The sequence below is a fragment of the Suricata suricatta genome, chromosome 11, assembly GCF_006229205.1.
Source record: "Suricata suricatta isolate VVHF042 chromosome 11, meerkat_22Aug2017_6uvM2_HiC, whole genome shotgun sequence".
NCBI lineage: Eukaryota > Metazoa > Chordata > Mammalia > Carnivora > Herpestidae > Suricata > Suricata suricatta.
This window is the reverse complement of record NC_043710.1, coordinates 1,909,681-1,918,734: the sequence shown is the minus strand read 5'-3', so window position 1 is coordinate 1,918,734 and position 9,054 is coordinate 1,909,681.

The following is a 9,054-nucleotide window of genomic DNA, read 5'->3' as shown; positions in this document are numbered from 1 at the left end:
ACCCTGGCCCCAGCATCCCGGCCCCCCAGCCCCCAGCCCTCAGTGCACCGCAGCGGGGCCGCCCATCTGGGCAGGGCAAGGCCCCTGCACCCAGCCCGGCTTTGTTTTCCGTATTATCGACTGAGCACAAAGTGCTCACTCCTGGACGGGCCATTGCGGCCCTCTCGGGTGTGAAATGCAATTTACCTGAAATAAAGCCCAATTATGGAATTAGCTAATTAAAGCCCGCAGTGGAGGCTGGGCCCGGCCAGCCGGGCGCTCAATGCCCGCCCGGTGCCCGCGATCTCAGGGAACAGATGGCGCCCCGGCCTGCCGTGCGGACCGCATTCCTTCACTCTGTCCCCCGATAACTGACTTAGACAGCACACGGCCATCTGGTGTGTGACACGTCCTGTGTGCCCTGGACAATGGCCCAGCAGACCTCTCCGGGAGAGGCCGTCGCCCGGGCAACGATGGCATGTGCAGCCCAGGCCCACCGGCGGCCCCTCCCCCACCCCTTTGTGGGCCTCGTGCGCGGCTGCCCGGCTCTCGCCGCCCACAATACCCGCAAATATTTGTCCGCAGCTCCCGGCCTTTGTCTCCAAATTGGGCCCCCTTATTGAGCCCCTCAGTGTCCGATGGGTGCTGGGAGCATCTGCCAGGGGGCCCCGCCTGCTCCCGCCCCCCCGGGTCCCCTCCCCCCCAGGGGTGTGCCCCCTGGAGCCCGGTGGATGGCACCTCACGGGCGCCGGGCTCCGAGGCCCCGCGGGGGACCCACCCGAGGGTCGCCTGGTCTGGGGGCGGGGGCTGGGAGAGGAGCAGCCAGCCAGGCCCTCACACCTGCCACCGCGTGTCTGTGAAATGGGAACCATAAAGGTGCCCCTCAAGAGAGTGGGGGAGGGGCTGATGGAGCTAAGATGTGTAGGGTCTGGGCCCACATCTGGCACACAGTCGGCGCCTAATAATGGCAGCCAAACAGCCTGGGAGATGCCTGGGGGCTGGGCTCGACCTCCTGGACGCCCCCTTCCTGCCAGGCCCGCAGGACCCCCTGAGCATCCTCCTGGCCGCTCCCGTCCAGTGCCCAAGCCAACCCCTACTCACCCCTGGGTTGGCCCGGAGCTGCCAGTGGGCACAGCACCCCCATCGGGCTGGGGTCAGGAGCCGTGCCCACCGGCGTGCCCCTGGAGTAGAGGCTTTGCTGGGGCTTTGAGAGCACAGGGGAGGCCGGACCCCAGGACATCCCGGTTAAATCAAGGGATAGAGTGAGGGTTTGGGAGGAGGCTGCAGACACATGCGGGCGTGGGTGGGGCTCCACCAGGCCGTGCCTTCCGGGGAGCCCCCCGCCCTGTGCCCCGGAAGAGAGGGTCAGCAGGTGTTGTGACACGTGGCCAGCCAGCTGGGGACGGGATGGTGGTGGGAGGCAGATGTGGCTAGGGCTCCTGGGACGGCCCCACACACAACCCCAAGCCAGCAACCCCTCCACCGGGGACCTGCTGGGTCACCTGGAGAGACGGTCTCTTGTTTGGGGGCGTGTCCTAGCTCACCGACACCTACCTCCTCCAGCATCCTGGTTTTGTGCTGGGACCACCTCTGGGCCCTGGACCCCAGTGGCACCTGGGGGTCTGAAAGGGCCCCCCTGTCTCCCCATCCTCCGCCTGTGCCCCTCTCGGTCCTGGCCCCGCCCTTGGCCCCTGAGGCATGAGGGGCCCCTGCGGCTGTGCCTGGAATGTGCTTGTCTACAGAGCTGGACCAGAGCCTTGGTCCCCACTGACCTGTGAGCTCCCAGGGCCCGGGGCAGGGGCAGGCTGGGAGCCGGAGCCCCCCCCTGGGCCCCTTCCCCCCCACCATGCAGCGAGTCTTGGCAGGTAGGCAGCACGGGGCCCACAGGCAGGCGACCTGCTCCAGTGGGGGGCGGGGGGCCTCCAGCCCAGCAAGCTGGCCCCGGGCCGCGGGTGGGGCCTGAAGAAGCTCTCTAACACCAGAGCAGGGGCCGCCACCCTGCCCTGTCCCAAGGTCCCTGAAGTCAGGGCACCGCCTTTCCCTGCCCACTCCTCAAGTGACAGTTGTGTGGCAAGAGGGAAGGGTCCACTCTTAACCCAGGCTCCTTCTCTCTCGGCTCGTCCTCCATGACCTCCGGGGCCTGATTCGGCCATTCGGCCCTCCCGCCAGCACCCCCGTGAGGCCCCAGGGGTTCTGGGGGTGCTTGAGGCCCCCACATCCTCACCCCCTCCAACAGTCCCCAGCACCCCAGGCACCTCAGTGAGGCAGAAGCTGGAGAGAGGGACCCCCCCGCCGTGGACCTCCGGGACACCAGAGGAGGCTCAGACCCCTGCCTTCCTCTCAACGTCCGGGTCTCCACTCCCAGCCTCGGTCACCGAGCCCGCCCTGCAGACTGAGCTACACCCCTCCTGCCCCCAGGCTCAGGGCTCCCCCGGGCCTGGGCGGGGGCCCCTCACCTGAGGAGGCCTCCCCCATGTCTGTCGGAGCCGGGCCCCCCGCTGCTTCCTGCCTGTGGACACAGGCTGCGGGCAGGGGGTGTCGAGACTGAGTTGAAAGCCTGTTGTGTGGACACCACAATGTCCAGGACCCCCACCTGCCCACAGCTTCCAACCCCACACCATGGCCTCCCCTCCCAGCCCCCTCCCTCCCCGGCTCGTGAAACAGCCCCTGGTCCCTAGTCTGCAGGAAGCGAGTGGGCTCTGGGCCCCGTCAGGGTAGTGGGGGGAAACGGGCAGCTGCTTGGGTCAGTCGTGCCGACGGCCCCGCCTTCCTGGGGGGAGCACAGCCTGTGCTGGGGGGGCCCCCTCCGCACCATGAGGGAGCACCACCCTGGGGGTGCTGGGGGAGCACCGAGCATACTGGGGGAGGGGGACACTTCGATGGGAGAAGCCTCAGGGCACACGGGTCCTCCCCTCGTGGGGTGGCTGGGGAAACCCATGCCCAGGGCTCAGCCGGCCCAACGTGGCCCCGTTTGTGTGAATCTGCACTGGAAAAGCCTCAGAGAAGAGAGCACTTCGGTGGCAGCAAAGTCTGTGGCCAGGCGAGGGTACACGAGGGCAGCGGGGGATGGACTGGCTAACGCAGGAGCTGACCTTCTCAGATGAGATGCAAGACCAGAGAGACCCGATCCCCAAAAAAAGCTGTAGAAAAGTCCTAGTTTGTGTGCGATTTGAGCAGAGCCCCTCTGCTGGCCCACATGGGCCCAGAAGCTGGGAAGCCGAACACCCGCCCAGCAGCCAAGTGCCTGGTGCTCCCACAAGGCTGCCCACTGGTTCCAACAAGGCTGCCATTGCTCCTGCCACACAAGTACATCCCAGGCTCCCCCACAGGTCCTCAAAAAACTGTTCCAAGCCTGACCACTGATTCAGTCGTGCAAACCCTACTGAATTCATTTTGGTTATTTCTTACTTTTATCTCTTCCCCCCACCCCCAAAACACACACACACACAGACACACACACACACACACGCAGACACACACACGCACACACATTCCCCGGGTATGTGAGGGAAAGCTGTGGCATATAGAAAAACTAGAGCTGGAAGCCAGGGACCCTCTCGCTCCCATCCTAGCTCGGCCACTCTCCCCGGGCATCCTTGGACAAGGCACCCAGCGTGCGGGCCCAGCCCCACGGGGCTGCCGGCCGGACACCAGCCACGGCAGCCTCACGACCGGGCACTCGCCGAGCTCAGGGAGGCGCGTGCCCGTGACTGGCAGACGGGGGACCGCAGTAACGCAGAACCGTCCCTGGTCGGACGTCTCCACAGCCAATCAGCGGTGAACAGGTTGGCTGCCGGGCAGCGCCTGGCCCAGCACTAGGCACCTGTGACCCTCCATCCGGTCCTTCGGGACCAGTCCAGGGAGGAGCAGGCCCTCACAACAAGGCCAGACGCCCGGGTGTCTAAAGCCTGGGGTGGCTACTCGCGGGACACCCAGGAGGCCAGGGGACCAGCCGGAGGGCCTGGGGCAGGCGCGCAGGGAGCCCTCTGCCCACTCCTGAGCAGGCGGGGCCGCAGCCCCTCCGCCGAGGACAATGGGGGTGACAGGCCGGGGTAGGGCTGCCCCAGGCCCTTGAGGGGGAGGAGAGGCAGAGACCCTGACGGATGACGGGCTGGGGCCCGGGGGGCCGTGGGGAGAAGGGTCGTCCTGGAGTGGGGGGGTGGGGCCCGGCGGGAAAGGCTTCTGAAGGGGCCGTTGGGACGGTGGGTAATGTCATTAAGTAATTTCAAAGGGTCTTAATCAAATCCCCTCTCCCGTCTGCAGGGCAGCGTCAAAAGGCCTTCGGAGGGGAAGAGGCCGCGACAATCGGCTCGGGTCTTCCACTTGACCGGCCGGCCCCGGGGCGCCTGCCCCACCGACCACTCAGCGGAGGCCGCCGGGCCGCTCTCTGGACCGAAGGCCAATCCCAAACAGCCCTGCTCAGGGACAGGTCTGTGGGGTGCGGCTGCCTCCCCCCACCCTCGGGACAGACCTCCGAGACGTCACAGCCCCTGAGAACCACCACTTACAAAAAGGTAAACTGAGGCTGAAACCGCCGTCCAGCACTGGGGAAACGGGGTCAGAGCTTCTGCAGCCTCTGAACTCGGGCCAGGAGCACAGCGCCTGTGCCTCAGTTTCCCCATCCGTGAAAGGTGGGGGAGACCGCGTCCTGTCCTTCAGACTTGCATCGGCGTGAGGGAGGCCGCACGCTAGGTGCTTCCTGAATGTTCTGTGGTGACGTTTCAGGCCCACGTCCCCGGAGGCCCCGCCAGGGGCTTCTAGAGCCCACTCTTTTCCCTCTGACCCTCTTCTCAAGGTAAGGACAGACACACGCTCCAAAAACCCCAAGTCCACAGTCTGGAAAGGGACAGCCCTCCCCCCACCGCCCCCGTTTCCCCTTCCTGCTGAGAGGCCGCAGAGCAGACGCCCTTCCGCTGTGTGGCCCCCGGGACGCCGACCCGCCTTCACCACATCTGTGCCCCGCCGAAGGGCACGAGGGGGGGGGGCACCCGCACCCACCCACCCCGCGGGAGCCGGGATCGCCCCCCGCGCGGCACGCCCAGCCCCGGCTCTGTTCCTAGTGCCCCGGGCGCCCCAAAAAGACGCCTCGGGTTCACAGGGAGCGGCAGCAGCTCGAGACTCTGGCCCTTCCGCAGGCGGCCCGGCGGGCGCACGCTCTGGGGCATCTGGGTGGGATGCCCCGCGAGCACACGACACTTCGGACCGCGACGGCGGCAAGGCCCGGGGGCTTGGGCACAGGCGAGCAGGCGCCCCCGTCCTGACTCGTCCAAACCCCGCTCTTTACCGCCAGGCGGCCCGAGCCTCCTCACTGCGGGAGCACCCCCACCTCCCACAAAGTGAGCGAGAAAGAGCCAGGCCGGCCCTCACCCCCCGCGGACCTCCAGCTGCCACAGGGAAGCCAGAGGCCAGCAGGCGGCCCGTCACAGCGCCCGGCGCCCAACACGCCCCTCTCCTCCGCCGCCGCCAGCTCAAGGTGAGGCGGGCAGCGCCAGGCCCCGAAAACGCGCCACAAAACCCCGCGGGCACCCAGGCTGCTTCGGTTACCCGGCGCCCGGCTGGCCCGGCCTCCCTCCGGCCCTGCCAAGGCCTGGCACCACCGCCCTGGCAGCCCCTCTCACTGCCAGCAGCCCTCGGGGCCTGGGGGCGCGGGCAGATTGCGCTCCCCCTGCTCCCCTGAGAACAGGCCTCATTGTTTACCCCCCACCAGCCCCCTCCTGGCTCAGAGACACCGGGCTCCAGGCTTCAAGGTCACCCGGCCTCGCAGAATCCACCTGCAGCGGCACCAGCTCCAGGAAACCGAATGCCAGCGGCAGGACAGAGCGCCATTCAGCCTGTGCCGGGGCCCGCCTGGCCCGACCTGGCGGCCGCCTCCCCCACCTGGGCCGCTCACGCTGCCTGCTCAGGGGCCACGGCCGGGGACACAGGGTCCCAGGATAGGTGTGAGGGCAGGTGGGTGCCTCTAGGGCCTCACGTGGAGCAGGCAGCCCAGAGGGGACCCAGGGCCCCTCCAAGCTGAGCACTAAAAAGACACAGTCCTTCCCCGGGCCCAACACACCAGGCAAGTCTTACTGCCCCCATTTTATAGATGAGGAGCCTGAGGCCAGGACACGCCACCCGCCCACGTTTCTGCATAGGTGCGGAGAGCCGGGCGGCACGGGTGTGTCTGACCCCCCAGGCCCACCCCTCGCCCTCGCCCTCACCCTGCCGAGGGGTCCCCGGTGGATGGGCAGCGGGAAGAGGTGGCCTGGAAGGAGAAGGGCCGAGCAGCGGGAGCCGGGGCCGGCCTGCCCCCCGGAGCCAGAGTCCCTGTGCCTCTGTCACACGTGGGCCTCTAGGCAGCTCTGGACCCACAGCTGCATCACGGAGCGAAGGCACTCACCCCTGCGCCCGCCACCACTGCAGGACTCCCTGTCCCATCGCCTCCCCCCGCCCCCGCCCCGGCCCCTGCATGTGGGGGCGGCCCGGGGCCCAGCGGCCCCGAGGAGAGGCAGGTCATCTCTTCCAGCTCAGGGTCTCCTCCGGCAGCCGCGTCCTCTGTCCGGTGGCCACGCGTGGGCCAGGAAGGGAGCGAGCCAGCGGCCCCGTGCCGTCTGCCCTCCTGGGCAGCCGGGCCGGGCTGCGGGCTCTCTGGCTCCACGGCCCGGACCCGTGCTCCAGCACACCCCCGGGGCCGGCCTCCAGTCCCGGCCAAGACTCGGCCCAGAGACAGTCCTGCTCCGCAGAGGCAGGGCCACGAGTTGCCTGTCACTCAACCCTTCTGCCCGGCTGGTCCCGCTGAAAAGAGCGCTCCGTAGCTGGGAGGCCTGAATCGGCTCCCCCCCTGCGGGAAGCGACGGACTGGTAAGCAGGGCGGGGTGGGGGGAGGCCGGTCCTCAGGCCAGTTCTCCCCCTCCATCCACCGCCGCCCTTCTCCATTTACCAAACTCCTACCCACTCGACACAGCCCAGGGTCTGCGGCCCCTCCTCCACCAAGCCTTCCTGAAGGGCCCACCTTTAGGACGAGGGCCTGGGCTTCCCCTCGTAGCTCTTGGCGACCATTGCTTCCGTGTTCCCTACAGATGGCAGCGCCCCCTCGGCAGGTTTGGGGGAGGGGGTTGCATGACATAGCAGAGAGGGTCCTTGGGCGATTGTCTAGGAGCTGCCGGCTGGCAGGACACCAGCTCGGCTGGGCCCCGGGGCTCCTGAGGACAAGAGGAGAGAGCCGTGGCCATGCACCACGCCCAGTGCCGGCTCCAGCTCTGCCGATGGCTCAGACCTGACCCTGGAGAATGGAGCGGCCATCGGGAGCCACGCCTGGAGCCGCCCCCAGAACCCGCTTCCCACGCCGGCAGGCCTACCCCTCGGATACACTCCCGGGGGTCGGGGCGAACGAGGCGCCGAGCGCGAGGCCCCTACTCACCATCGTGGTGACCCCCTGGACTCCGCTGTGCCCAGCATCACCCACCTTGTCTGGTGAACCTTGTTCGAGCTTCCAAAGAAGGCCGGAGGCCAGGTGCCACCGCGTCCTGGGCAGCACACCTCCTGCACCCCTGGGTTATTCTCACCCATTTCCACGGCCAAAATGCAAGACCCAGGTGGAGAAACGCCCCCCAGGCCCCCCCGGGCCCCCTCCAGGCACTTGGCCCCCCACCCTGTGCCGCCCAGAGACGAGGAGGGTCAGTCGGTTGCACGGCCAGCAACGGAGCCCCGTCCCTCAGGGCAGACGTCCTCCAGAGCCCCGCCCCTGCCAGGGCTGAGCCACAGGGGGCTTCTGCGCCCACACCCTCCCGGTCGGCCTGCCCCACCCCCATCTAAGAGACTCAGTGGTTAAACACGGGCCCCTGGGCCCCCAGTTGCCAAGAAAATGTGTTGGCCAACTAATTCCCTCTACAGTGTTACTGGCTGCCCAGCTCTAAGCTCTTCTTGGTGGGACTGGCGTCCCAGGGGAAAGCCTGAAGAAGCCTGTATCTGACCCCGGGGTTAAGGGCCTTCTGGCCGCTGCTGAAGGGAGGCCTGGGAGGGTCCCCCAGATCACGGCTTTACTGGCGGGCTTGGCCAGGGGCTCCCCCCATTCGCTGGGAGCAGGTGCGGAAGGAGAGAGCGTAGTCACAGACGGCACCCCTCACAGATCACCAAGACTCCTGCTTGTCCGCCCAGGGAAACCGAGGCCAGAGACGGCCACGCAGCATCCTCGGGGCCTCACCCCACCCCCAGGCCTTTGGGGTACCAGAGTCTGAGCAAAACCATCAAAACTGCAAGAGACTCCAAGGAGCACCAAGCGACCCGCCCGCGCATCGTCTGCAGGGCTCCTGTCCACCCTCCTCCCGGCGCCCACTGGGCACGCCCCTCAGGCACCCTCACACACACTCAGCGGTCCTGAGGGCTTGGTCAGGGCAAGGAAAGCAAGATTATGGGCACTGACTTGTCACTGGACCGCAGGTCACCAACGTTGCGAGCAACGAGTCATCACGAAGGATTGCTCCCAACTTTGAGGCGGGGAAAACACTGTCAGTCACCACTATCGGGGATTCGGGGCGCGGGGGCGCCTGGGGGGCTCTGCCAGTTAAGCTCCGACTTTTGATATCAGCTCAGGTCATGATCTTGCAGGGGAAGGATTCGAGGCCTGAGTCAGGCTCCACACTGAGCGCGAGCCTGCTTGGGATTCTCCTTCTCTCCCTCTGCCCTCTCCCCTGCGCTCGCTCTCTAAAATAAATAAATACTTAAAAAAATATTCGAGGCATTAAGTACCATGGGGGAACATACCAGAACCTTGTCCAGGTGGCCAGGAGGCCAGCCTCGGCAGCTGGCAGTGTAAAATGTCCCACACCTGGTCCCCGCCCAGCCGTGCCCACCCACCCCACCTGCTAGGACTCTGGACAGGACCTCGCAGAGTCCCGGGAAACCCTGCCCCGGAGGTGGGCAGGGCAATAAAAGGCCCAGAGGGCCAATTATGGGGGCAAGCACGGGGTCTCCACCGCCTGTTGGGGCAGGACCCGGCCTGGGCATGGGGGTCTCCGAGGCGCCCAGCCTGCCTCCCGCGCAGACCCACAGCGGTCCAGGCCGCCCCAAGCGTCCGGGTGCCAGGCGCCAGGCCGG